General features: G+C 46.9%; 1 long non-coding RNA gene across 1 annotated transcript; it reads right to left on the bottom strand.

Annotated features, from left to right (window-relative positions):
• Nucleotides 1-6319: 6319 nt before the first annotated feature.
• On the bottom strand, nt 6320-19207 carry LOC120994194. Its single transcript, XR_005777356.1, has 3 exons — nt 19191-19207; nt 12006-12012; nt 6320-6503 (listed from the first exon to the last, which is right to left on the bottom strand). It is a non-coding gene; the product is annotated as an uncharacterized LOC120994194 (long non-coding RNA).
• Nucleotides 19208-27984: the final 8777 nt, after the last annotated feature.

Here is a 27984-nt window from a genome sequence, read left to right on the forward strand (position 1 = left end):
TCCGGTGGAGAAACAGACTGCCAAAGTTCACTGTATCCGGCATAGCCAAACATCACTGTGCACCAATGGATCCCGATTCACTACAAGGAGATCCGGCGGGGATCCAGCCACTTTCCAGCATATATTGTATGCCGAATACAGGGACTGCTATAGAGCGCCGTAGTTCACAATGCAGATGTCAACAAACGTATTTTCTTTCCATGTCTGTTCCATTTTTAGTTTTGTGGCCTGCATGCTGAACCATTCACTTAAATTGGGCCGCAAAAAAAAAAAAAACGGGAATGACTCCATTTGCATTCCGTTTCCGTATGTCCGTTCCACAGAAAAATAGAACATGTCCTATTATTGTCCGCATTAGGGCTCATGCACATGAACGTATTTTCTTTTTTTTGGGGGGGGTGACCGTATGCGGAACCATTAATTTCAAAGGGTCCGCAAAAAAGAAACTGAAGTTACTCCGTGTGCATTCCGTTTCCGTATGTCGGTATCTCCGTTCCGCAAAAAAATAGAAAATGTCCTATTACTGTCCGCATTACGAACAAGGATAGTGGTGTTCTATTAGGGGCCAGCTGTCACACAGCCGGTATCTGCAAATTATGGACTGCAAAACATCCAGTGGTGGTGTGCATGAGCCCTAAAGCAGTAAAACCCAGCAGGAGTTTCCGGAGAGCGTGGTGTTAGGACAGCAGTCAGCAACCTTCAGCACTCCAGCTGCTGTGAAACTACAACTCCCAGCATGCACTCTTACTTGGTTGTTCTTGTAACTCCCATAGAGGTGATAGGAGGATTCTGAGAGTTGTAGTTTCAGAACAGCTGGAGTGTCGGAGGTGGTTGATCCCTGTGTTAGGAGATCAGGAATAATCTAGACTATTGAGACAGCATCCTCTTGCAAGCTAAGCCTCATCTAAGAGGACCACACTGTTTGAAAACCACTGCTGGGCTTTACTGCCTTACAGATCATCAGTGGTGTGGAAAGGCAAGAAGAAGAGGATCCGGTGCTGACGTGGACAGGAGCAGAGGCTGAGGATCAGCAGGGCTTCCACGTAACGGCCAGCATATCAATTTGTCAGTGAAGATATCACTCTCAGGCTGTTCCTGCTTATTGGACAGTTTCAGAGTGATGAGCTAGACTCCACCTGAGATGTCCCTGTCAACACACCTTGGACGACCACAGCCATACTTACATACTGGGCGGCAATAAAACAGGGTCTCAAGAATGGCATGGGGAGCTGAGTCATAAAACTAACAGTAAGACAGTCAGTGGAGTGTCGACATTTAGGTAAGTGCTTGCTTTTTTTTTTTTTTTTAAAGATGACCGATTCTCTTTAATGGGTTGTTTAATTGAAACACTCATTTTTATGCAAGCTATTAGAGAATTCTGAGTTGAAAGAGGTGTGTGTGTGTGGGTGTGGGAAGGGGGTCTTCTCCCCAGAATTGTCACCTCTTGATTAGAGTGTAGAGCAGTTCCAAAGAGCATCTGGAGGACCTGTCCAGACTGTCCAGACAGCTCACCGGATTTGAATGGACATTGTGTAATGCCTAATTTCCCCTGGGGTTGCTCCAAGGAAATTCAACGGGTTCACTGAGACTTTACTACTGATGACCTATCCACTGTATAGGTGATCAGTATCTGATTGGTGGGAATCCGATACCTAGAACCCCCGGTGATCAGCTGTTCGAGAAGGCAGTATCATTGAGACCTTCTCCAGCTTTTCCTAGTTCCAGAGATGTCACGTTCATTGGTCATGTGGCCTAGGTGCATCTCACCCCTATTGAAGTGAATGGGTCTGAGCTGTGATACCAAGCACATCCGCTATCAAATGGACGGATAGAGGATAGGTCATCAGTAGTGAAGTCTCGGAAAACCCTTTAAACACTTACTTGCATAATTCCAAACAAAATATAACTGATTGAGGGGCATTGTGTCATCAACTTTGTCAAGGGACCCTTGTAACAAGTAATTCCAATGATGAAAAAAAGGTTTCTTTTATTCGTCACCCATGTGTGAGGCGCGTTTCGACACTAGTCTGTGTCTTTATCAAAGTACAGGTGATAACAGCTGTTATCACCTGTACTTTGATAAAGACACAGACTAGTGTCGAAACGCGCGTCACACATGGGTGACGAATAAAAGAAACCTTTTTTTCATCATTGGAATTACGGAGTGCTGGTCTTTATACTACAAATATTCAGGTATCTACCTCTTGACCGCGCACCTGGACCGCGACTGATGCGCAGTGCCGCCCATTCATTTATCTTATTGATTTCCTTGTAACAAGTAGTGATAGTCCACACAGTAGGGGAATACTCAGTAGGGCAGTTAAGTGCCATTTAAAGGTACACTCTCAGCTCTGTTTTCACAGGTGTTGGCTAAGACAACTTACCGACTAGTTGATCACCACTGGTCTGGCTTCAGAACTTCTCCAGTTATCACTAGAGGAAGCTACGGCGGTCCATACTATTCTCTGGCAGCGCCTATTACGGAGAAAATGTAGTTTCACATGCCATCGGGAAATGTTTGGGCTGGCTCCTTAGAGCAAGAGCTGCTCTTCATTCTTTACTCTGGTTAATAGATGCATCGATGGGGGTGGAGGACTTGTCTATATGTCATGAGACTACTCTTCTGTTAAGTCCATCAAGGATCCATGTCTTCGTGTATAATACAAAGAGCTTCGTTCACCTGTTACATCAGTGAAATGTGTTGGAATGACTTAATACCCCTGGGTACAAGAATGTTATTTGCTTTAGTTTATTGAAAATTTAAATTGCTGTTTGTTTTGTGTTAGTATCACAGAGACGCTTCTATTTACTTTGCCTGTTTATTTTAATCTTTATTCTCTATTCGTTATTTTATGATAAAAAAAAAAACATATACATCCTATATATAAGTTAAATTATATTCAAATATTTTTGGAGGCTTCATTTACTAACCTTAAATTTATTATTTTTAATTTTTTTTTGTTGACAGCAATTAATAACATTTCTGTCACGGTATTCCGACTATGAATAAACCTCACATGGCGACTTTATCTCAGATTGAAGGGGTTCTCCGGGCTACAGATATTGATCCTCAGAGGGTTAGGGGGTCCTACACCCATCACTCCTACTGATCAGCTGCTTGAGGCAGCCATTGGCACTGAAAACTATACAGTGTACGGAACCAGAAGAACCAGGTTCTGTCCACAGTGTAATAACGGTCGCGCCACTACGGGCTGCAGTACGTCAGCACTAGAAAATACACAGGGTCTAGGAGCCTTCTGCTTCCACTCTTTAGACTGTATAACTTCCCATTGCAAAAACAGTTGATCAGTTGATGGGTGCTGGGTGTCGGCCCACCAATTAGATATTTATGACCACTCCTGTGTATCGGTCATCAACATCTGTATCCTGGGGATTCCCTTTAAATTTATTTTATTTTTCTCAAGTGTATCTGTAATAGAGAAAAGTGAAGTTGACTTGCAAATAATCTTGATTAATATCCTACCGTTTATTACATACAGCTCCAGAGCAAACCTATGTGCACGAGGTCAAACGAGCTGGCGCTGCATGGTTTTGATTCTTGAACCTACAGTGGGTGTGGAATCTGTTGCTGTAGTTATACTGTAGGTTGCTTACTTACCTGTTGCGAACCTACAGCATTGCTAAGCTCTGTAGAGGAATCTGTCGTCAGATTTGGTCAGTATTGTTCACACCGTGGGCAAATAGACTTTAGTGCCCCGAGGGGCTTGTCCAGCATTGGAAAGCTGAGGGGCTGTAGGGCACTAAATCCCACTTTTACATAAAGAATAAAGTTCTTTCTTCTTGGAAACACTGCAACCGATTTTCACAAGGCAGGTTTCATTTTAGTCAGGATCAACCCTACCAGTCAGACTGCCCAGATTAATATTAATAATAATAATAATAATAATAAAAAATAATCTTTATTTATACAGCGCCAACATATTCCGCTAGGCTTTTCAATTAGAGAGTTCAAAGACAAAAAGAGTCAAAAATAACATAACAGCAAACAGGGCAACAATTTAAACAAGCGGAATAAGGGCCTTGCACACAGGAGCTTACAATCTATGTGGCGATAGGGGTGACACAAAAGGTAGAAGTGCTTGTTTTGTACAATAGTCCAGCCATCTTAACACAATAGGGGAGTAGATATAAAACTGTATGAGCTGCCACCAGATCTGTAGAGCTTCTGGGTGCATGCGGTGTGGTGGATGCTGATGGATCAGATTCGGAAGAATGATTCTGAAGGGGGGAGGGGGTGAATGGAGGAGAGTTAGATCAGGGGATGCAATAGGCCAACCTAAAAAAAAATGTTTTTAGGGAGCACCTAAAACTGGATGTAATGAATTAACCTACGTAATTGCTTGGGGTAAGGCATTCTGGTGCAGCTCGGGAGAAGTCATGTAGCCGGGAGTGAGAGGTCTGTATTATGGAGGTTATTAATCTTAGGCCGCTAACAGAACGGAGAGCACGAGTAGGGTGGTAGATGGAGATGAGGGAGGAGATGTAGGGGGTGCAGCACTGTGGAGAGCTTTGTGGGTGAGAATGAGGACTTTAAATTGGATTCTATACTGTATGGGCAACCGGTGTAATGACTGGCACAGGCGGAGGCATCGGAGTATCGGTTAGACAGATAGCTCAGCCTGGCTGCTGCCTTCAGGATAGACTGGAGAGAGAAGAGTCGGCTGAGGAGGAGAGGAGTATTTTTATATATAAGTATCTGTAAAGGATGTACGTTACTCCTGGGGTGTATGAAGGACTGGAAGAGGTGTATATGATCACACCGAGTAAGTAGGTTATATAGGAAACAAAGACAACAGTCCAGGAATGGAATAAAAGGGGCCGAATACAGAGTTAGATAGAAATCTTCCATCTCCAAAAGGCATATTCCCTTTTTCATAGACTAAAGTTGTGTTATGTAGCTTACAAAATTTAGACCAATATTTTAGAGGTCTTGCATAAGATGGATACTTCTGCCCTTAGTCAGTGGCGTAGGGATCGCCATAGCAGCCATAGCAATGGCTATGGGGCCCTACGCCACTGGGGGCCCGGGATGCCGGCTGAGAATAAAAATAAATAAATTCAAGTGGCGGTGCGATCGGGGCCCCCCCTCTTCTCATTGGTGGCAGTGGCAGTTCCGATCGGAGTCCCAGCAGTGTAATGCTGGGGCTCCGATCGGTTACCATGGCAGCCAGGACGCTACTGAATTCCTGTCTGCCATGGTCAGTTAGTCATACTTACATGCGCTTTGGCCGCCGGGCGCTCCTCCTTCTTGTAACTCGTCACAGGTCTGTGCGGCGCATTGCTATAAGCATAAGCAATGCGCCGCACAGACCTGTGATGTGTTACAAGAAGAAAGAGCGCCAGGCGGCCACAGCACATGTAATGATGTAAGTATGCTGCAGAGTAACTGACCAACTGCCGCTGACACCACTGATGGGGGGGCTGGAGGGCACACTGCCCACCAATGATTTTGATACCGGAGGTGGGGGGGGGGGCAAACTGCCCACGGCACCAATTAATGATTTTAATACAGGGGAGGGGCACACTGCCCACCAATAAATGATTTTAATACAGGGGAAGGGGAGGCACACTGCCCACCAATGGATGATTTTAACATAGGGGAGGGGGGGGCACACTGCCCACCAATAAATGATTTTAATACAGGGGGAGGGGAACACTGCCCACCAATGAATCATTTTAATACAGGGGAGGGGGGGCACACTGCCCACCAATGAATGATTTTAATACAGGGGAGGGGGGGCACACTGCCCACCAATGAATGATTTTAATACAGGGGAGGGGGGGCACACTGCCCACCAATGAATGATGTAATACAGGGGAGGGGGGGCACACTGCCCACCAATGAATGATTTTAATACAGGGAAGGGCAGGGAACACACTGCCCACCAATGATTTTAATACCGGGGAGGGCGCACTGGGGGCTGATGAAGATGGTACTGGGGGCTGGTGAGAGGCACTGGGGGCTGATGGAGAGGGTACTGGGGGCTGGTGAGAGGCACAGGGGGCTGGTGAGAGGCACTGGGGGCTGGTGAGAGGCACTGGGGGCTGGTGAGAGGCACTGGGGGCTGATGGAGAGGCTACTGGGGGCTGATGGAGAGGCTACTGGGGGCTGATGGAGAGGCTACTGGGGGCTGATGGAGAGGCTACTGGGGGCTGCTATGAGGCTACTGAGGGCTCTTATCTGAGGTCTGATTGGGGGTCATTCATATTGGTGTCTGAGCTGAGGTGTGATCTGAGGTCTTATTGGGGTCTTATTACCATTGGGGATCTTATTGGGGCTGTTAGCTGAGGTCTGATTAACATTGGGGGTCTGATTGGTGGTCTGACCTGAGGTATAATGAAAAATATTTTTTTTCCGGAGCAGCTTGGAGAAAAAAGGCCTCACAGTCTCCCACACTCCTTCTGCCCGTCCAAGCCTACCAGCACCCCTGAGACCAAGCCTGCCAGTACCCCTGAGACCAAGCCTGCCAGCACCCCTGAGTCTTCAGAACTGTAAGTAAATTATATATAAGGGGAGCTTATAATATGAAAGAGACGAATTATGTCAAAGCGGCTCTTCACCTACACGTGTATCAGCACTAGATATATACCCCTTACTCTCCCTAATACCCAAACTACACAAGATACATATCCCTACCTTCTGTCTAATGTGCATACACACCCCACGATATGTACTTTCTTTAATACACAGACATTTAGATTCATACATTTCCTACACTGGCACAAATGCGTTGCCAGTGACCAACTGTCTGTGCTCAGTCCTACGCGTAACCGTCGCAAGTGCATGAGGAGCTGCGGATGTGGCGGTGAGGTCCGAGAGGTGTGTGGGGGTGGGAGAACCGGGAGGGGGGGGCATAATTTTTTTTTGCTATGGGGCCCAGTCATTTCTAGCTATGCCCCTGCCCTTAGTCTATACTGTACATTCTTGGATCATGTCATCACTGTCAGCTCAGAACGATGCCATATTTAACTTTCATATCACTTGTCCATATTTGAGATTTTTCCTCCTTGCCTGAACCCACCACAGCATGCATGCTTTTACTTGTGAGCGTATTTAACTCCGTCCATCATGCGACGCTGCTGACAGTTTTCAGCACTTATCACTAAGGTTAATCTCTGGAAAATTATCCTCAATTGACTTATCTCTGCACGTCAATCACATCAAAATACTTCTCATCACTTATTCAAGCAAAATTCAAAAATAGTAACAGCCAGGTTCAAAGCCTGGAATTTATGTGTTGTCATTGATCGGGGCAAATTGTAGCTTGTTATAGAAAGTCTATATTCTTCTCTTCATGCATGTAAAGAAGTGAGGCTGAGCTCACGCTGACCTTCAGGGGGTTCAATTGGCAGTTCTCTCACCTTTGACAGCAAGAAGAGTGCAGCACGTGGCACTATTCTTCTCATCAAAATGATAGAAACCTCAACAAAATCCCAATGGTCCTCCTGATATGTCCATTGGCTCCACTAAAAACTGTTTGGATCCATCATAAGACAAATTCAGAACATTCTCATGGCTTCCGTTCTGAATGTGAGCAAATTTGATGCTCTCAATACCAACCAGATGGCATAATATCACCTATAGGACCCCCCCATTCCCATGACTGCTGTTTGGGTCAAGGTACTCAGCTCACTCCAGAACCTTGGTGTCCTAAGCTACTCTGGTTTTTGACTGGTTGTGTCCCCATACTGAGTAGCTGATCTGCTGCTAGCAAACAATAATTTTTAAACCAGTTTAAAAATCTAGATTATAAGATGAACGAGCTTTTGCTAATTCATCAGGTAATCACAGCACTGCCAGATCATCGCTAATGAGCGTTTGTAGTAACAACATATCTGCCAGTCTAATACAGCCTTTAGACTGGCAGACTCCAGAATGTTGGTGTCCTAAGCTCCTCTGGTTTTTGACTCCCTGGATAAGTGAAGAAGGAACCTGAATTTACATGGGTTTCAGGTATGCTTAATAAGGCAACAACTACATACTTGGTTACAATCATGGGAAGGTATTAAAACAACAAAATAATGTGTACTCAACATTAGTGAACTCTCAATATCAAAGGCATCGAGCTTACTCCAATCTACTATGGTACTGTCACCGCCAGTTCTGTGAGAAGGTCTGGCAGATGTCCTTCTCTACCTCTTGCATGATGTTCTTTGTTTTGGTTTCACTTTGTCATCTCCTTTCCTTCTCCCAGGTGTCACCTATTTAGACTAATTGTCTCCCTTTTATATTCCCTCCCATACTGCCTCACTTTGCGGTTTATACTACTTCCTGGATGAAGTGTTCACTGCTGGAGGCTGCTGCTGCTGTTTACTCAGATAAGTCCTTTCATGTATTGTGTTTCCTTGCTGGCTTGATTCTAGGTGACCCTGACTCCTTCTGTATTAAGTGCAGGGAGCCGGTGGTCGTGTCCCCTCACTATTATAGGGTTTTCAGGTGTCACACAGTCTAGGTACATAGGTATGCAATCGGCTACCATTGAGACCCTTGCATGGGCATAGCAGTCAGGGAGAGCTCTTAGGGTTTTATAGGGCTCACCTATATGCTCCTTAGTTTGGGATCAAGCCAGTCAGACGTTTATTCATTAGTTCCAGCTATCTGCAACATCATCCGTGACAGGTACACTTGCTTCACGCTGGAGCAGTCACAGAATAGTTGGCTGAATACTGCCGTACTCCCTGAGAAGGAACTGCCGTACCTGTCTCCTAATGCTCGTTCCGTGGCTGCTTACTCCTGTAGACTTTAGTTGAAGGTAATACCGGGTAATTGGTTGTAGTTATCTGTTTCATGGTGCGTTCCCCCGGCCGGTGGCACGATGCCGTTTCTACAACTAGTACTTTGCGCACTCACGAGCGGATAGTGACGTCACTATTCCAGCTACGGGTCGTGGCTGGTACCAGAATTCCTAACAACGCGTTTTGGACAGTACGCTGTCCTTCATCAGGTAAAGAGGAATGTGGTAATGTCCCTGAGTGCTCGGTACTTATACCCTATAGTGGTCCCACCTTAACTCTTTCTAATCTGTCATGGGTTCTGCTTTGCTTGTAATAAAAATCTACTGTTATTAGTTGCTGTGATGTTTTTCTCATTCAAATGCAAACAACTCTATCTCCGAGTTTAACCCTCCAGGTGCCAAAGTCTCCATATTGAAAATCCATCTAGTTTCCACTTGGGACATGCTTTTTATCAAATTTCCCCCTCTTTTTGGTAATCTCACTAATTCTACTCCACAAAAGGTGGACCCGTTAAATTTTCCTTATAGTGCCTAGAAAGTGGATGTCCTTCAAATTTTATATTGATATTGTATATGTGTTCACCCACCCTCTTTTTTAGGAGTCTTTTAGTACGACCAATGTACATCTTGTTGCAGGGGCATGTGATGGCTTATATTACCCCCCAGCTGTTACATGTAATGAACCCTTTAATATCTTCTTTGTAGGTACTGTTAGTATTTTTTATATTCATTTGTGTTTTGTTGTTATTGGATGTCCTGCAGCCTATACATTTCTTGCACGGGAAAAAAAAAAAACATTATGTTGGCCTAAGCTTTTAAATAGATCTTTATTATCCTCATTTATGTTCTTTCCATTTTTATTTTTATTATTTTTATTTATTTTTGCATTTTTCTCTTGTTTAGTAATACAACTATTGGTAGCTGCCAACATATTCCCTAGGTTTCTGGCTTTCCGGCAAATGAACCTAGGCTCCTTTGGGATTAATTCCCCCACTATTTTATCTTCCATCAGAACATCCCAATGTTTACTCAAAATCTTTTTAAAAAGGTTCACTTGGCCATTGTACGGTAAAATAAGCGGTGGGATTGTTATATCCTCTTCCTCCTTCATTTAGGATTTCCCTCTTCTCTCCAATAATGTTTCTCTATCAAGCTGTCCCACTTCTTTCTTTTGGGTTATCAGTTTTGGCACGTTATATCCTTTTATGTCGAATTTTTTTCTGTAGATCTTCCGCTTCCCTTTCATATTCCGCTAATTCGGTGCAGTTTCTTTTAATACGTAAGAACTGACTTCTTGGTATGTTATCTAACCACCGAGGCAGATGGCAACTCTCTTTAGAGATAAAACTGTTGGCATCAGTAGGTTTATTAAAAGTTTTAGTACGTATCTTGTTGTCCTCAATAAAAACAGTCAGATCTAAGAAATTAAATTCTTTTCTTACTAAAAGTTGGAGTAAAATCTAAAAAAAAACAAATTTTTATTAATCTCATAAAAAAAAAAAAAACAGCTCCAGCGTGTAGCAAGTGTACCGTAGTGGATTGGGGTAAGCGCGGTGCCTTTGATATTGAGTTTTCACTTTGACATTTAATAGCAGTTTGTGCGATTCTGCTGTGGCACTGCAGCTATCGATGCAGAGGGGAGAGCAAGCGCCAGGTTTACTACTTTCTATTTGTGAACTCTCTCCACCCAATGCCACCACGCTCCACTCAACTCTGCTGCTGTGGCCATGACATTAAGTTCTTGGCTGCTGCAATCATGTCCCATATACATCATGTGACCTCTGGCCCTATGAGACTGTGGAGGGCATTAAGGGGTGTGGTATATGGGCATTCCACCACTGCAGTCATATAAACAAAGCCCATCCAGGAGGATCGAGGTTGAAATAGAGGTGTTTGGAAACGGCAAGATGAACTTTTTAAAATTGATTTAACCCTGTTCCATTCCATCTACCCTTCTTTTTAACTGGACATTGTCTTTAATATAAGAACATACTAGTGAGGATAGTACAATGGAGCATAGTTAAAGGGGTGGTCTGATTGAGAATGATTTTTAAAAAAGGGCAGTATGGTATAACTTAAAGTACGGTATTACCTTACACATAATCCACAAGGCTCTGTCCAGCATCTCCTGGATCTCCCACTTCCTGTTCCCTCTTGACACATGAAATCATTGGCATGCATGTTCGACCTGCTGATTCATCCATATGGGTTCCAGCCAATCAGAGGCTTATCCCCTATCCTGTTGATAGAGGATAAAGTGATTTTGTTGCACATCTCATTTAAAGATTCTAGACTTAATGACCTACTGTAGACCAGATGTCAGGATTTTTTTTTAAATTACAAATGTCAGCACATGGGTTGTGTCTGGTATACTGTGGACAGGAGTGGTGTTGTTTTTGGAAGAAACCGTCCATTTTTTTTCCTAATCATGGACAACCCCTTTAAGTATAGTTGAGCAAGCCAAGGATGGAGTAATGGAGGTCAAATAGAATCAAGATGCTGTACAGTGGAATATCCAAGGGGTAGTGAGGAAAGCCGAATTGGAACATGTCAAATTCAGGCTCAAACTCAGGTGGCAAACAAACACAAGGCAAAGAGGAAAGCAATGCAGTACTTATAATTGCACTTGCAGTGACCCGGGGGTTCACTGCTAAAAGGGTTAATGCTGTAACATAATCATTCACTTCTGTAAAGGTTAAGGCATGCTACCACTCTTGTTGCCACCACCATCATTACTATACTCCTCTCCACTCCACGTCCTTCCCCTGTGGGCCAGCACTGCACAGTGCACATATGTGGCTCTGAAGCCCTATGCACCTGAATGCAAAACTTATTTGATTAGCAAGATGAGTTGCTGAAGCTCGGGGAGTTAGGGTAAAGCGATAAGGCTAATTAAATAATACACTGCTCAAAAAAAAAAAGGAACACAAAAATAACACATCCTAGATCTGAATTAATTAAATATTCTTCTGAAATACTTTGTTCTTTACATAGTTGAATGTGCTGATTAGGGATGAGCGAACCCGAACTGTATAGTTCGGGTTCGTACCGAATTTTGGGGTGTCCGTGACACGGACCCGAACATTTTCGTAAAAGTCCGTGTTTGGGTTCGGTGTTCGGCGCTTTCTTGGCGCTTTTTGAAAGGCTGCAAAGCAGCCAATCAACAAGCGTCATACTACTTGCCCCAAGAGGCCATCACAGCCTTGCCTACTATTGGCATGGCTGTGATTGGCCAGTGCAGCATGTGACCCAGCCTCTATATAAGCTGGAGTCACGTAGCGCCGCACGTCACTCTGCTATGATCAGTATAGGGAGAGGTTGCAGCTGCGACGTTAGGGCGAGATTAGGCAGATTAACTCCTCCAAAAGACTTCATTCAGTGATCGATCTACAGCTGTGGATCATTGAACTGCTGCTATTCAATTGCTCAGTGTTTTTAGGATGCCCAGAGCGTTTTTTAGTCACTTTTTTCTGGGGTGATCGGCGGCCATTTTGTGGCTTGTGGTGCACCAGCACAAGCTGCCACCAAGTACATTTAACCATCAATAGTGTGGTTATTTTTTGCTATATCCTACATCAGGGGCAAGTTGAGCCTGTCACCCAGCGCCTAAAAAATAGGCCTCACATTTATATTAATCCAAATCTGTCATTACTGCTTTAGCTGGTAAAGGGTTTTTTAGTGACCGTCAAAGCACAGTTTTTGTTCTGGGTTGAAAAACAATTCCCAAATTTGCAATTCTCAAAATTAGTGGTTTCTGCTGTATCAGGCCTACTTTAAATCTATCCCTAAAAGGGTATATTAGATTCAAGGTGCTGATAGGGTAATTCTCAATAACTTCACACACACGCTACTGTGCATATCCAAGTCTAATTCTGTGATTAAACGTATACCTGTCACCCAGCGCCTAAATAATAGGCCTCAAATTTATATTCAGCTAAATCTGTCATTACTGGTGTGCCTGTATTAGTGTAATACGGTACCTAAATAGATAGCCAGACAGTGTTAGGTGTCTGTAAAAAAAAGGCCTGAATTTTAATTCAATACATTGGCCCGAATAATATTTTTCTTATTGTGGTGAACGGTAACAATGAGGAAAACATCTAGTAAGGGACGCGGACGCGGACGTGGACATGGTCGTGGTGGTGTTAGTGGACCCTCTGGTGCTGGGAGAGGACGTGGCCGTTCTGCCACAGCCACACGTCCTAGTGTACCAACTACCTCAGGTCCCAGTAGCCGCCAGAATTTACAGCCATATTTGGTGGGGCCCAATGCCGTTCTAAGGATGGTAAGGCCTGAGCAGGTACAGGCATTAGTCAATTGGGTGCCGACAGTGCATCCAGCACGTTCACATTATCTCCCACCCAGTCTTCTGCAGAAAGCGCACAGATGGCGCATTAAAACCAAGCCCATCAGTCTGTCACATCACCCCCATGCATATCAGGGAAACTGTCTGAGCCTCAAGTTATGCAGCAGTCTCTTATGCTGTTTGAAGACTCTGCTGGCAGGGTTTCCCAAGGGCATCCACCTAGCCCTTCCCCAGGGGTGGAAGAGATAGAATGCACTAACGCACAACCACTTATGTTTCCTGATGATGAGGACATGGGAATACCACCTCAGCACGTCTCTGATGATGACGCAACACAGGTGCCAACTGCTGCGTCTTTCTGCAGTGTGCAGACTGAACATGAGGTCAGGGATCAAGACTGGGTGGAAGACGATTCAGGGGACGATGAGGTCCTAGACCCCACATGGAATGAAGGTCGTGCCACTGACTTTCACAGTTCGGAGGAAGAGGCAGTCGTGAGACCGAGCCAACAGCGTAGCAAAAGACAAAGAGGGAGCAGTGGGCAAAAGCAGAACACCCGCCGCCAAGAGACTCCGCCTGCTACTGACCGCCGCCATCTGGGACCGAGCACCCCAAAGGCAGCTTCAAGGAGTTCCCTGGCATGGCACTTCTTCAAACAATGTGCTGACGACAAGACCCGAGTGGTTTGCACGCTGTGCCATCAGAGCCTGAAGCGAGTCATTAACGTTCTGAACCTTAGCACAACCTGCATGACCAGGCACCTGCATGCAAAGCATGAACTGCAGTGGAGTAAACACCTTAAAAACAAGGAAGTCACTCAGGCTCCCCCTGCTACCTCTTCTGCTGCTGCCGCCTCGGCCTCTTCTGCTGCTGCCGCCGCCTCGGCCTCTTCCTCCGCCTCTGGAGGAACGTTGGCACCTGCCGCCCAGCAAACATGGGATGTACCACCAACACCACCACCTGCGTCACCAAGAATCTCAACCATGTCACACGGCAGCGTTCAGCTCTCCATCTCACAAACATTTGAGAGAAAGCGTAAATTCCCACCTAGCCACCCTCGATCTCTGGCCCTGAATGCCAGCATTTCTAAACTACTGGCCTATGAAATGCTGTCATTTCGCTTGCTGTCCCACAGTATGTTGTTCCCAGCCGGCACTACTTCTCCAAGAGAGCCCTGCACAACCAAGTATCCGATAAAATCAAGTGTGCACTGCGCAACGCCATCTGTGGCAAGGTCCACCTAACCACAGATACGTGGACCAGTAAGCACGGCCAGGGACGCTATATCTCTCTAACTGCACACTGGGTAAATGTAGTGGCGGCTGGGCCCCAGGCGGAGAGCTGTTTGGCGCACGTCCTTCCGCCGCCAAGGATTGCAGGGCAACATTCTTTGCCTCCTGTCTCCTCCTCCTCCTACTCAGCTTCCTCCTCCTCTTCTTCCACCTGCTCATCCAGTCAGCCACACACCTTCACCACCAACTTCAGCACGGGGTAAACGTCAGCAGGCCGTTCTGATACTCATATGTTTGGGGGGCAGGCCCCACACCGCGCAGGAGTTGTGGCGGGGTATAGAACAACAGACCGACGAGTGGTTGCTGCCGGTGAGCCTCAAGCCTGGCCTGGTGGTGTGCGATAATGGGCGAAATCTCGTTGCAGCTCTGGGACTAGCCGGTTTGACGCACATCCCTTGCCTGGCGCATGTGCTGAATTTGGTGGTGCAGAAGTTCATTCACAACTACCCCGACATGTCAGAGCTGCTGCATAAAGTGTGGGCCGGTGTTCACACCCTGCCGCTGCTCGCCTGTCTGCGCTACAGCGTAACTTCGGCCATCCCGCTCACCGCCTCATATGCGACGTACCCACCAGGTGGAACTCCACCTTGCATATGCTGGACAGACTGTGCGAGCAGCAGCAGGCCATAGTGGAGTTTCAGTTGCAGCACGCACGGGTCAGTCGCACTGCGGAACAGCACCACTTCACCACCAATGACTGGGCCTCCATGCGAGACCTGTGTGCCCTGTTGCACTGTTTCGAGTACTCCACCAACATGGCCAGTGGCGATGACGCCATTATCAGCGTTACAATACCACTTCTATGTCTCCTTGAGAAAACACTTAGGGCGATGATGGAAGAGGAGGTGGCCCAGGAGGAGGAGGAGGAAGAGGGGTCATTTTTAGCACTTTCAGGCCAGTCTCTTAGAAGTGACTCAGAGGGAGTTTTTTTGCAACAGCAGAGGCCAGGTACAAATGTGGCCAGACAGGGCCCACTACTGGAGGACGAGGAGGACGAGGATGAGGAGGAGGTGGAGGAGGATGAGGATGAAGCAGATTCACAGCGGGCTGGCACCCAACGCAGCTCGGGACCATCACTGGTGCGTGGCTGGGGGGAAACACAGGACGATGACGATACGCCTCCCACAGAGGACAGCTTGTCCTTACCTCTGGGCAGCCTGGCACACATGAGCGACTACATGCTGCAGTGCCTGCGCAACGACAGCAGAGTTGCCCACATTTTAACGTGTGCGGACTACTGGGTTGCCACCCTGCTGGATCCACGGTACAAAGACAATGTGCCCACCTTACTTCATGCACTGGAGCGTGATAGTAAGATGCGCAAATACAAGCGCACGTTGGTAGACGCGCTACTGAGAGCATTCCCAAATGTCACACGGGAACAAGTGGAAGCCCAAGGCGAAGGCAGAGGAGGAGCAAGAGGTCGCCAACGCAGCTGTGTCACGGCCAGCTCCTCTGAGGGCAGGGTTAGCATGGCAGAGATGTGGAAAAGTTTTGTCACCACGCCACAGCTAACTGCACCACCACCTGATACGGAACGTGTTAGCAGGAGGCAACATTTCAATAACATGGTGGAACAGTACCTGTGCACACCCCTCCACGTACTGACTGATGGTTCGGCCCCATTCAACTTCTGGGTCTCCAAATTGTCCACGTGGCCAGAGCTAGCCTTTTATGCCTTGGAGGTGCTGGCCTGCCCGGCGGCCAGCGTTTTGTCTGAACGTGTATTCAGAACGGCAGGGGGCGTCATTACAGACAAACGCAGCCGCCTGTCTACAGCCAATGTGGACAAGCTGACGTTCATAAAAATGAACCAGGCATGGATCCCACAGGACCTGTCCATCCCTTGTGCAGATTAGACATTAACTACTTCCCCTTAACAATATATTATTGTACTCCAGGGCACTTCCTCATTCAATCCTATTTTTATTTTCATTTTACCATTATATTGCGGGGCAACCCAAAGTTGAATGAACCTCTCCTCTGTCTGGGTGCCGGGTCCTAAAAATATCTGACAGTGGCCTGTTCCAGTGGTGGGTGACATGAATCCTGATTCTCTGCTATGACATGAAGACTGATTCTCTGCTATGGGACCTCTCTCCTCTGCCTGGATGCCTGGGCCTAAATATGTAACAGTGGCCTGTTCCAGTGGTGGGTGACGTGAAGCCTGATTCTCTGCTATGACATGAAGACTGATTCTCTGCTGACATGAAGCCTGAATCTCTGTTATGGGACCTCTCTCCTCTGCCTGGGTGCCAGGGCCTAAATATGTGACAGTGGCCTGTTCCAGTGGTGGGTGACGTGAAGCCTGATTCTCTGCTATGACATGAAGACTGATTCTCTGCTGACATGAAGCCTGAATCTCTGTTATGGGACCTCTCTCCTCTGCCTGGGTGCCTGGGCCTAAATATGTGACAGTGGCCTGTTCCAGTGGTGGTGCAGCATACGGGTAGGTTACCCGACACTGCTAGATTGTAATGTGTATTTCCCTTTAAGCCAGTTAGGCCTGTTGCAGGCAATCCTTATACTAGTCAGCAGAGGGAGCCCTCAGTTCAGTATAAATATGCTAGGGCCTAGCCTAGGAAGTTAGTTAGAAGTTTCTAGAGTCAGTTCTGAGAGATTCAGCGCTCAGTCAAGAGTGCAGAGCTTGCACTACTGGTGTGGAGGGTCATTCCCACCCAGTTTCCAGGTTAATTATACCTGAGGTACTCAAAAGATAGAGCCTGCCATCAGGAGGGAAGAAGACCTCTACCAAGTCCTTGCTCAAGGGTTATCACCAGGATTTAGGTGTCTGGACCTTGAGGGTATTGCTGCAAGTAGCATAAGAGGGAATCCCTGATCCTAGGAGGCCTGTCTTGAAGTTAGTCCTTTTGTAAGTAAAAGCCTGAACCACTACTGTTAACTGTATGGTAAAGTGTGGAATAACTCTGGAACTGTATTCACTGGCTGTTCGTCCTACTATAACTTCATCCAGTAAAGTTGACCTGTTATATGAATATCTGGACTGCTCCATTATTCCACCTATCACTACACGGTGTGTCACCGTTCAATTGACACTGGCGTCACCACATTTATTAACTGCCTGTTCCAGTACTGACCCGGATTGAAGACGACAGTGAATCCCAGGTTAGTGGGTTGCCCTGCACTACGACTCCCCGCTTACCTAAAGCTGCTCTACTGACCCCCTGGGATACTGCATCGCTCTTTTTGGCGTCACGAACAGGATAACGGACATTCCTGCGCCATTGCGGATATAAAACTGTGTGCTAAAGACTACCTTAAAGTGACAAGCCCTAATTGTTTTATTGAAAATTACTGGGCCCAAAGGACTGTCCTAAGTAGCGGTGTGAAAATAGTGTTTTATGGACTGTTTGCTGCTTGTTTAAGCCACCGCTTGCTGTCAGTGAATAGACAGCGTTTTGCTAAAGATGGCCGCTGAACTTGCTTGAATTTACTGCTGCGTCATCTTCATCCTGAATTGGCGGTAAAAGTTGGCGCCTTTTTGCTGAGGAGAGCGGGAAAAAGCTCCAAGTCGGCGCCGCCGCCTGTCTGGACATTTGCATGTCTGCAGAAATGGACTCCGCCTCCCCCATACTGGAGTACCTGGGGGGCGGCCTCCCAGTGCAATGGGAGGATCTGTCTGAACTTATTGGCTCCACCCTGTCGCTCTTCAGAGAAGGATAGAGCATGTTGGAGAGTGAAGACTGCTCTGCTGAGATGTCTGCGCCTGAGCTATTGAAAACGGATGTCGTTGGTGTCGAGCCAGAGGAGGCTCCACCGGCCTACTCTCCGGGACCGGAGAGACCCGCCTGCCCGCCACTGGGGAAAGAACCGGAGCACTACTACGGCTCCTGGAGAGACTTCTTTCAGCCCTCGTTCAAGTGGTCCGCGCTAATGGCAGAGATCCAGGAGGCCGCTATAAAGAGGAATACTAAAACTAAAATATACTATGAAGAACTGACCAAGTCCATTCACGAACGTCACACTAATACCCAACCCCGCCTGGAAAGGAGAAAGGGGTTGGTGCTGTCCTTTGACAAGACCCGTGGCTACGGGTTCATACAAGACCACATTACTGGCAGAGACGTATATGTCAACCGGAGGTCTGTCAAAAGAGGTTACCTCCCTGAGCATCTGCATAACCTCCGCGAGGGAGAGGAAGTGGAATTCACCCCTGCCGAGAGCCTGAGAGGCCCATATGCTACTGCCGTGACCCGTCCCAAGAAGGAACCGGAGGACTGGGAGGCAGATGAGGACTACTCTGGCTGCGAGTGCAAACCTGTGCGCTCTCCAGAACCGGCCCATCACGCATTCCAGGAGCGGGGCTCTTTCATTGGTCCTAACGTATTTTGGCAGCCAACCGTGTTAGAGAAATGGGTGAGTCCCTATCCATCCCCCGAGCTGCCTCGCCGGGAGAAAACCATCCAGGATATGGAGAATCTAAAAGGACTCCGCGTTACCCTGGAGAATATCCGGAAGGGTAGGAGACCCGATGCGCCACCGGAACCTGCAGCGGCCGCGTCCGATGCATCCTGCACTGTACCTGCGCCGGCGGTGACAGCAGAGGACAGCGATTCTGAGACTGAAAGCATAGGTGACCAGATCGTCCGTCTGGAAGAAAAGTTGCGGGAGCTGCGCAGGATTGCCACCGCCAGGATCCAGACGCCGCCTAAGAAGGACGAGGTAAGGGTGCCTGTCACCACCTGTAGACCACCTTCTACTACCTCCGCTCCGTCGGTGCCCCCAAGACGGCCCTCTAACCCTGTGACTTGCTGCGCAGAGTCAGTCATTCCACAGCCTACCATAATTATGCCTGGACCGGTGCGGTCCCCAAACGTCAGCACCCCTAGGCCTATGGGGCCAATACCTATTAGGGGTCCCTTCATGCTGCAGCTGCCCCCTAACACTGTAATGTGGGCACATCCACCTGTGGAGGATTACTACAGGCCTTATTTGCCAGCAGAGCCGGGTAACTATGATATGCCCTTGTGAATTAGCCTTCTAGGCCTTTGATTTGTTTTGCCAAGGGATGACTTTTGAAAATTTAACCCTTCCAGGACAGGAGTCCTCGTGTTATGGTCCTTTGTTGCTGCTGCCAGTTTACCCACGGCTCAGTAGTAGTGGTCACCCACTGAAATAATAAAGTCAGCAAAGCCATGTTTGCTTCCAGGACCTCCTGCCTGCTTCTACTATCACACACCAAGTTGTGCCTGTTCCGTGTTGCACCTTTTACCCTTAACCCCCTTTTCAGGTTGATCAGGGGTATTACAGCACTTGTTTTTAGCTGTCATTTTTATTGTGCAACGGAATTCCAAGGATACGTGCCCAGTGATAGACTCAAAAGTACCTGAGCCTCTGAGATCTTTGTTTTTAAAGGAATGTGCCCAGAGATGGACTCCACTGCACGTGAGCCTCTGTGATTTATAAGAAAGGAACCTGGGTACGGACTCATAATTGTTCTTTGAGCCTCCAAGAACTTTTAAATTGTTTTACCGTGTTCTGCTGTTCTCCTAAGGACAATTTGCACATATGGACTATCCTGGTCATAATGTTACGCTGTGCCAGGTCAGCGCCCCTGTTCCCTCATATGATCCTGTGAGAAGAGAACGACGCCCCTTTTCACCAGTACTTGTTCCTAAGCCAGTTGGAACTGCCTGATATGTGCATACAGTATATTATGCTTCTGCAAATGTAGATGTGTTTCCTGCTTTGCTTTTTGGTCTCTTTTTCAGGTGCAGTATCCAGCTGGGCAGGGCCCCTCCAGGTTGCGCCGAGGTCGGGCAACGTTAAAGCGTGGGGGTATGTAGTGGCCTCACGGACTAAGCGTGGGCACTACACGAGGGTCAATTGGGGTGTGCGTGACTTCTCTTCACTAGGGACAGGAGTGTCATTTCCAATTGTGCATATTTTATGTAAAATGTAAAGTATTGTTTTTTATATGTAATGTTTTTCCCTGTATTAGGTAGTATCAGGCCTAGTCTCTGTAGTTAGTCATCCTAGACGCTAGAGGGAGCTAGAGTAGCCCTGGTATAAGTATTTAGGCCCAGACAGGAGAAGGGGGTTCGAGTTCTGGGAGTTCAAGGTCAGGGGTCTGTTGAGACCAGTGAGGAGGCACAAGCTAGAGCCTCCCCCTGACATGCAGCTGGACAGCCCAGGCTGTTAGTTGTAACCAGGGGGCTAGTAGAGGGATCCTAGCCTACCTGAGGATAAAGAGAGCCTAGGTTAGCTCTGAAGACGCCCAGTAGCAGGATAGCACCTCCTGGGAGAAAGCCAGCAGTCAGCCTCCAGTCAATTCAAGTCAGCACCAGGTCAGATAAGTACCATGATGGACAGAGGTTATATAGAATACAGCAAGTGCCGATATTGGAGAAAGGAACGATATACCAAGGATAAAAGCCAGCATTTAGGCATCCGGGCCTTGGCATCCAGCCAGCTAAAATAGCTGAAGGGGATAGAGCAATGTTGCACTGTAAAGCAATCACTTTTGTGTTCCTCCAAGTATCTTGCCTGTTTATTTCTTGCCGCCATCTGACGTCTACCTGTTTAAAAGTATTGTCCGAGGAACTGCATCACAACCATTCATCAACTGAACTGTATGTATAAAGTTTGCACCGTGAACTTCAAGTAAAAAGACATTTGGTTTATCTACTGATTCCTCCATTATTCCATCTGTCTCTATACGGCGTGCCACCGTTCAATTGGCACTGGCGTCACGTACTTTAAAGGGACCTTGCCCCAGGCACATAAAACACCTGCAACATCCAGGGCACCTCATCCAACACCAGGCCCGGTCCCTAAATACAGAGTGTGCCCCAGAGGACTTTTGTGCCAGCCTCTCCTTCACTGCTGTATGCCTGCCCAGGGTTCCCATATATAACTGTGAGTGACTCTCGCTTGCCATTGACCGTGACCTCACAATCGCATTACCCTGCAGGTCTGGCGTACCGCAGTGGGTGACGTGAAGCCTGATTCTCTGCTATGACATGAAGACTGATTCTCTGCTGACATGAAGCATGAATCTCTGTTATGGGACCTCTCTCCTCTGCCTGGTTGCCAGGGCCTAAATATCTGACAGTGGCCTGTTCTAGTGGTGGGTGACGTGAAGCCTGATTGTCTGCTATGACATGAAGACTGATTCTCTGCTGACATGAAGCCTGAATCTCTGTTACGGGACCTCTCTCCTCTGCCTGGGTGCCTGGGCCTAAATATCTGACAATGGACTGTTCCAGTGTTGGGTGACGTAAAGCCTGATTCTCTGCTATGACATGCAGACTGATTCTCTGCTGACATGAAGCCACATTCTCTGTTGCCGGACCTCTCTCCTCTGCCTGGGTGCCTGGGCCTAAATATCTGACAATGGACTGTTCCAGTGTTGGGTGACGTAAAGCATGATTCTCTGCTATGACATGCAGACTGATTCTCTGCTGATATGAAGCCAGATTCTCTGTTACGGGACCTCTCTCCTCTGCCTGGGTGCCTGGGCCTAAATATGTGACAATGGACTGTTCCAGTGTTGGGTGACGTAAAGCCTGATTCTCTGCTATGACATGCAGACTGATTCTCTGCTGACATGAAACCAGATTCTCTGTTACGGGACCTCTCTCCTCTGCCTGGGTGCCGGGGCCTAAATATATGACAATGGACTGTTACAGTGTTGGGTGACGTGAAGCCAGATTCTCTGCTATGGCATGAAGAGACTGATTCTCTGCTGACGTGAAGCCAGATTCTCTGCTATGGGACCTCTCTCCAATTGATATTGGTTAATTATTTTTTTTTATTTTTATTTTTTATTCATTTCCCTATCCACATTTGTTTGCAGGGGATTTACCTACATGTTGCTGCCTTTTGCAGCCCTCTAGCTCTTTCCTGGGCTGTTTTACAGCCTTTTTAGTGCCAAAAAGTTCGGGTCCCCATTGACTTCAATGGGGTTTGGGTTCGGGACGAAGGTCGGGTTCGGACCCCGAACCCGAACATTTCCGGGAAGTTCGGCCGAACTTCTCGAACCCGAACATCCAGGTGTTCGCTCAACTCTAGTGCTGACAACTAAATCACACGAAAATTTAAAAATGGAAATCTAATTTTTCAACCCATGGAGGTCTGGATTTGGAGTCACACTCAAAATTAAAGTGGAAAAACACACTACAGGCTGATCCAACTTTGATGTAATGTCCTTAAAACAAGTCAAAATGAGGCTCAGGAGTGTGTGGCCTCCACGTGCCTGTATGACCTCCCTACAACGCCTGTGCATGCTCCTGATGAGGTGGCGGACGGTCTCCTGAGGGATCTCCTCCCAGACCTGGACTAAAGCATCTGCCAACTCCTGGACAGTCTGTGGTGCAACGTGACGTTGGTGGATAGAGCGAGACATGATGTCCCAGATGTGCTCAATTGGATTCAGGTCTGGGGAACGGGCGGGCCAGTCCATAGCATTAATGCCTTCGTCTTGCAGGAACTGCTGACACACTCCAGCCACATGAGGTCTAGCATTGTCTTGCATTAGGAGGAACCCAGGGCCAACTGCACCAGCATATGGTCTCACAAGGGGTCTGAGGATCTCATCTCGGTACCTAATGGCAGTCAGGCTACCTCTGGCGAGCACATGGAGGGCTGTGCGGCCCTCCAAAGAAATGCCACCCCACACCATTACTGACCCAATGCCAAACCGGTCATGCTGGAGGATGTTGCAGGCAGCAGAACGTTCTCCACGGCGTCTCAAAACTCTGTCACGTCAGTCACATGTGCTCAGTGTGAACCTGCTTTCATCTGTGAAGAGCACAGGGCGCCAGTGGCGAATTTGCCAATCTTGGTGTTCTCTGGCAAATGCCAAACGTCCTGCACGGTGTTGGGCTGTAACCACCTGTGGACGTCGGGCCCTCATATCACCCTCATGGAGTCTGTTTCTGACCGTTTGAGCAGACACATGCACATTTGTGGCCTGCTGTAGGTCATTTTGCAGGGCTCTGGCAGTGCTCCTCCTGTTCCTCCTTGCACAAAGGCGGAGGTAGCGGTCCTGCTGCTGGGTTGTTCCCCTTCTACGGCCTCCTCCACGTCTCCTGATGTACTGGCCTGTCTCCTGGTAGCGCCTCCATGCTCTGGACACTACGCTGACAGACACAGCAAACCTTCTTGCCACAGCTCGCAATGATGTGCCATCCTGGATAAGCTGCACTACCTGAGCCACTTGTGTGGGTTGTAGACTCCGTCTCATGCTACCACTAGAGTGAAAGCACCGCCAGCATTCAAAAGTGACCAAAACATCAGCCAGGAAGCATAGGAACTGAGAAGTGGTCTGTGGTCACCACCTGCAGAACCACTCCTTTATTGGCGATGTCTTGCTAATTGCCTATAATTTCTACGTGTTGTCTATCCCATTTGCACAACAGCATGTGAAATTGATTGTCACTCAGTGTTGCTTCCTAAGTGGACAGTTTGATTTCACAGAAGTGTGATTGACTTGGAGTTACATTGTGTTGTTTAAGTGTTCCCTTTATTTTTTTTGAGCAGTGTACATTTCCTGTAACCACCACAAGGAGGAGCCAAAAATGGCAGAAAAAAAACAGCTATGGTACTAAACAATACATTTGTCTTCAGTAGGCTCATAAACTCCCCCTAGAGGTGGCTGCATGCTAAAATAAATTTATCATACACTGATATAAGTAAAAAAAAATGCCAAAAAAGGTAGAAAATATAAATAAAAGAAGATATAGGAAAATTTTGAAGGGCAATCTTCATAGCTAAGATAAAGGAAGGAGTGATATACAATACATTCTTAAAGATTAAGTTGCATGCAGGACACCATGAAAGTAGTAATCATTGCCTTAGCTAAAGATAATGACACAGATAAAGAGTAAGACCCAGTAGATATGAAAGGAGAAATTACAAACTAGGATTCATTTCCACTGAAAGGGGATGGATAATTGCCAAACCTCATAGCCCATGACCTCATTTGACCTCTCTACCTGGAAAAGAGCTACCAGTGATCTCCTGCCTCAAGAAATCCATGAAATGCTAGTCAGAAAATCCTAAGAAAAAGTGGGAAAAATATTCACTTGTACCTTTAAATGATAGATAATGGTCTCAAGGGACAGGTGGAATAAATCCAATGAGACCTTGAAATATCGACTCGAAAACAGTCATGTTGTGCCTCCATGTGAAATCCATGAGAGCCGTTACTTGTAGGTGGAGAATACCTCCATAATGCATTAGTTGCTATAATTTGTGTGTGTGTGTGTACGGGGGGGATTCTAAAATCAGAGACATCCATTAGTCACTTATGGGGAAAGATTTGCTGTTTTTCAAGATTAATTTGACACCATGGGCCATGTGACTGTAACACAGGTTATGTTTAACACCATCAGTTGATGACAAGAAGGTATCAGAACTGGACTTCACCTACAGCAGTCAATTTGCCCAGGTCCTGACAATGGCTGTTGGTACTCACCAGTGGCGTAACTAGAGGTCTATGGGCCCCAGGGCAAACTTTGGATTGCGGCCCCCCACCCCCTTTAACCCGCAACCCCATTACCCCACCCCCTCCCCGCCACTTGCTCTGTATATATATAATTTGGCCCCCACCCAGACTATATATATTTCACTTGGCCCCCATCCAGACTGTATATATTTCATTTGGCCCCCGGACTGTATATATTTCATTTGGCCCCCACCCAGACTGTATATATTTCATTTGGCCCCCAGACTGTATATATTTCATTTGGCCCCCACCCAGACTGTATATATTTCATTTGGCCCCCACCCAGACTGTATATATTTAATTTTGATCCCTGTATATAATTGAATGATTGGCTGCCCCTGCCCCCCCCCCTCTAATTTTGTATAGATTATATTTTTTTGTGGTCTCCTCTTATATGGCTGGTGCAAGCCCCCCTTTCTAAATTCAGTTCATAGGGCCACTGCCAGGTGCCCCCAGTATGGCACAGCCCCTACCAGGCTGCCACCCTCTCTGTATAGATTTTATTTTATTTTTGTGACCCCCCCCCGGCCCTTTCTAAATTTAATTCATAGAGTGACGGGTGCCCCCAGTATGGTGTGCAGCGTGTACCTAAAAAAAAGAAATAAAAATACTTACCTCTGCTCTGTTCCACATTCGGTCGTCCCGTCTCACTAGCAGCATCATCACGTCTTCTTGCGAGACCCATGACCTCCAGCGCCGGGTCTCGCTGACATTGAGCAGAAATGGTGTATGTATGGGGATGTACGCAGCCGCACATCCCTATGCATATTTTTAAATAGACAAAGCGGAGGGAGACTAAGCTGGCTAAAAGCACTTGCGCCCGACCCCCCACCCACCCCCACCGGGCGACCGCGATCGTTACGCCACTGGTACTCTAATCTCAATGCAGCAAATACTGCACACATCCGAAACATCAGAAAGACCAAGGAACTACAGATCCCAGAATACAAAGAAAACACACTAAACTATATGGAACTGCAAGTCCCAGAATACACAGAAAACAAGCTACAGTAGAACAAGATGTGAACAGCAGAATCTGGGAGGAAACACATTGCAGAAGCTATGCCCAGCTACCAGAATGGAGTAAGGCTCAAGGCTTAACAATAGGCTCAACAGTCAGCAACTCCTCCCTAAGTAACCAAGAAAGATTAGGCAACAACTAAACCCAGATTCACGTGCAAGGCAATCGCATAGCAACTGCCCAAACAAAGTAATCAGGTGAACACGAAGCAACAGGAAGATCCCTATTGCTCACAACGTTATGATTATGTGTATATATCAAGCATTGCTATTTTAGAGCCCTGTTGAGACAGAACACTATAATTGATTGGACTGGAACAAAGTACAAAACATTGCTTCTAGATAAACTGGCCATAAACTTGTCCCGTGCACTAAATTACATCTGCAAAAGGGCAACTAATAATTTGAGCAACCAAACTCCCTTCATCCTCTGTACACGATCTGTGGTTCCATACATGTATAACTTCACACAAAGATCTTTAACCAAGATCTGTCATCCAGACACTAAAACATCTTTGTCCCTCTGTCAGTTCTCCCTGGTAACTCATCACTGTAGTACTATAGTGTTGATCGAGCACCAAAGTGCTCAGGTGCTCTACAGAGCACCCGAGCACAATGAAAGAAACCGAGCATTAAACCAGGCACCCCCTGCACTGAGGTCTATGCAGAAGATCGCTGTACACTGAGGGAATCCTCCAGTGTGAGTCTGCAGCTTAGGAGTCCCTGCTCTGACTCCATATATAGCTATGTCTTCAGTGACCAGGAACGGGTATGCTGATGCCACTTATGCAGTGGGCCAAGATACGGGTGGATAATAGTCTGTATTTGTTCGTGAAGCCAATTGCAGCGTGCGCAGGGTACTACCCAAGGGCCCTTCCAAGGTGTTATAACGCACGTCCCAGATTAGGAATGCCAGAGTGATGTAATGGCCTATAATGTCTCTGTAGGATTGTGATAATTGTGTCAACGGTGTCTCCTACCTGGGTATGGCTGGACTCCTGGCTCCTGGCTCACTTGCAATAAATTTAAGTGTGGAGATAGTAGGAGTAATAGAGGAATTTTGCAGCAGAAATGATGTCCAGACCTTTAGATGAAGTTCAAACGTTCTTTACTGAAGATAACTTGTATCCAAGCAGTATACAGCTTTGATCTCTGGTCCCAGCAGGTTTTAGCAATCATTGGCAGAAATAAATGCTTCTGCTTGATATGTGGGGAGGTTGCATTATAGGACATCTGCTTGGTAGCTCTGTAACTGTGGAAGGAATTAATCTTCTGCACTTTTCTGTACCTTCTGCTTTGTGGGGACAGGCTAGCTGAGGAGGAATGGCTTCTCCTAGGTCTCTGGACTTAACTCACAGAAGGATTCTCAGGTGATGCTTTCTTCCTGGAACTCTGGAGGTTGTCTGTAGCTTTCTGCTTCTTCATCCAGCTGAGGCTGAAGGAGCTCAGGCTGGGCATATGATCATGTCTCAGCCGAGACAAGATCCTTGCTGTCTTCCCTATGCAGGGGATCTCCTGAACACTATCACACAGCCTTCCCCTAGCAGGAAGGAGGCTACACTGACCCTAACTTCCTTCTACACCCATGCTGCAGGATGTGGGAACAGCCCATTTTGCTCACAGAGGGGGAGCTAAGCTGGAATAATCCATTCCAGCTTAGATATACTAAACTAGGACTTGTACCTTACCAATACATTGCTGCCACCTGCTGGTAAACATGGAAAATTACAAGAACTATGGCTTTTAACATGGTTTTACATGCACATTTGTGAAGACATAATGTAAATTACATCTGATGACAATGTAAAGGCTGTTAGAAGATAGTAGTGGGGGAGAGGCGTGTAGTAACACAACTCTGGGGTGTTACATTCCCCCTTACTTCGAGTTAAGGCGCCCTCGGCTTATGCTTAGGGTGAGAGGAATAAGCTCTGGGGTACCCAATTTAATACAAAGTGCTGCATGTGATACACATAAAGACAAATGGAGAGAAACATATAACGGCTACCCTAAGGTTCCTGCCCGCATGAGTAGGTGTCCTAATTAACAGTTTCCCTCTCGGTATACCCAGTGAACCAAAGGTCTGCACTAAGCAATCACTACTGACTAACTTTGAAGTGTTCTGAGCTCTGTAAACACCAA

Source organism: Bufo bufo, chromosome 3, assembly GCF_905171765.1.
Source record: "Bufo bufo chromosome 3, aBufBuf1.1, whole genome shotgun sequence".
Lineage (NCBI taxonomy): Eukaryota > Metazoa > Chordata > Amphibia > Anura > Bufonidae > Bufo > Bufo bufo.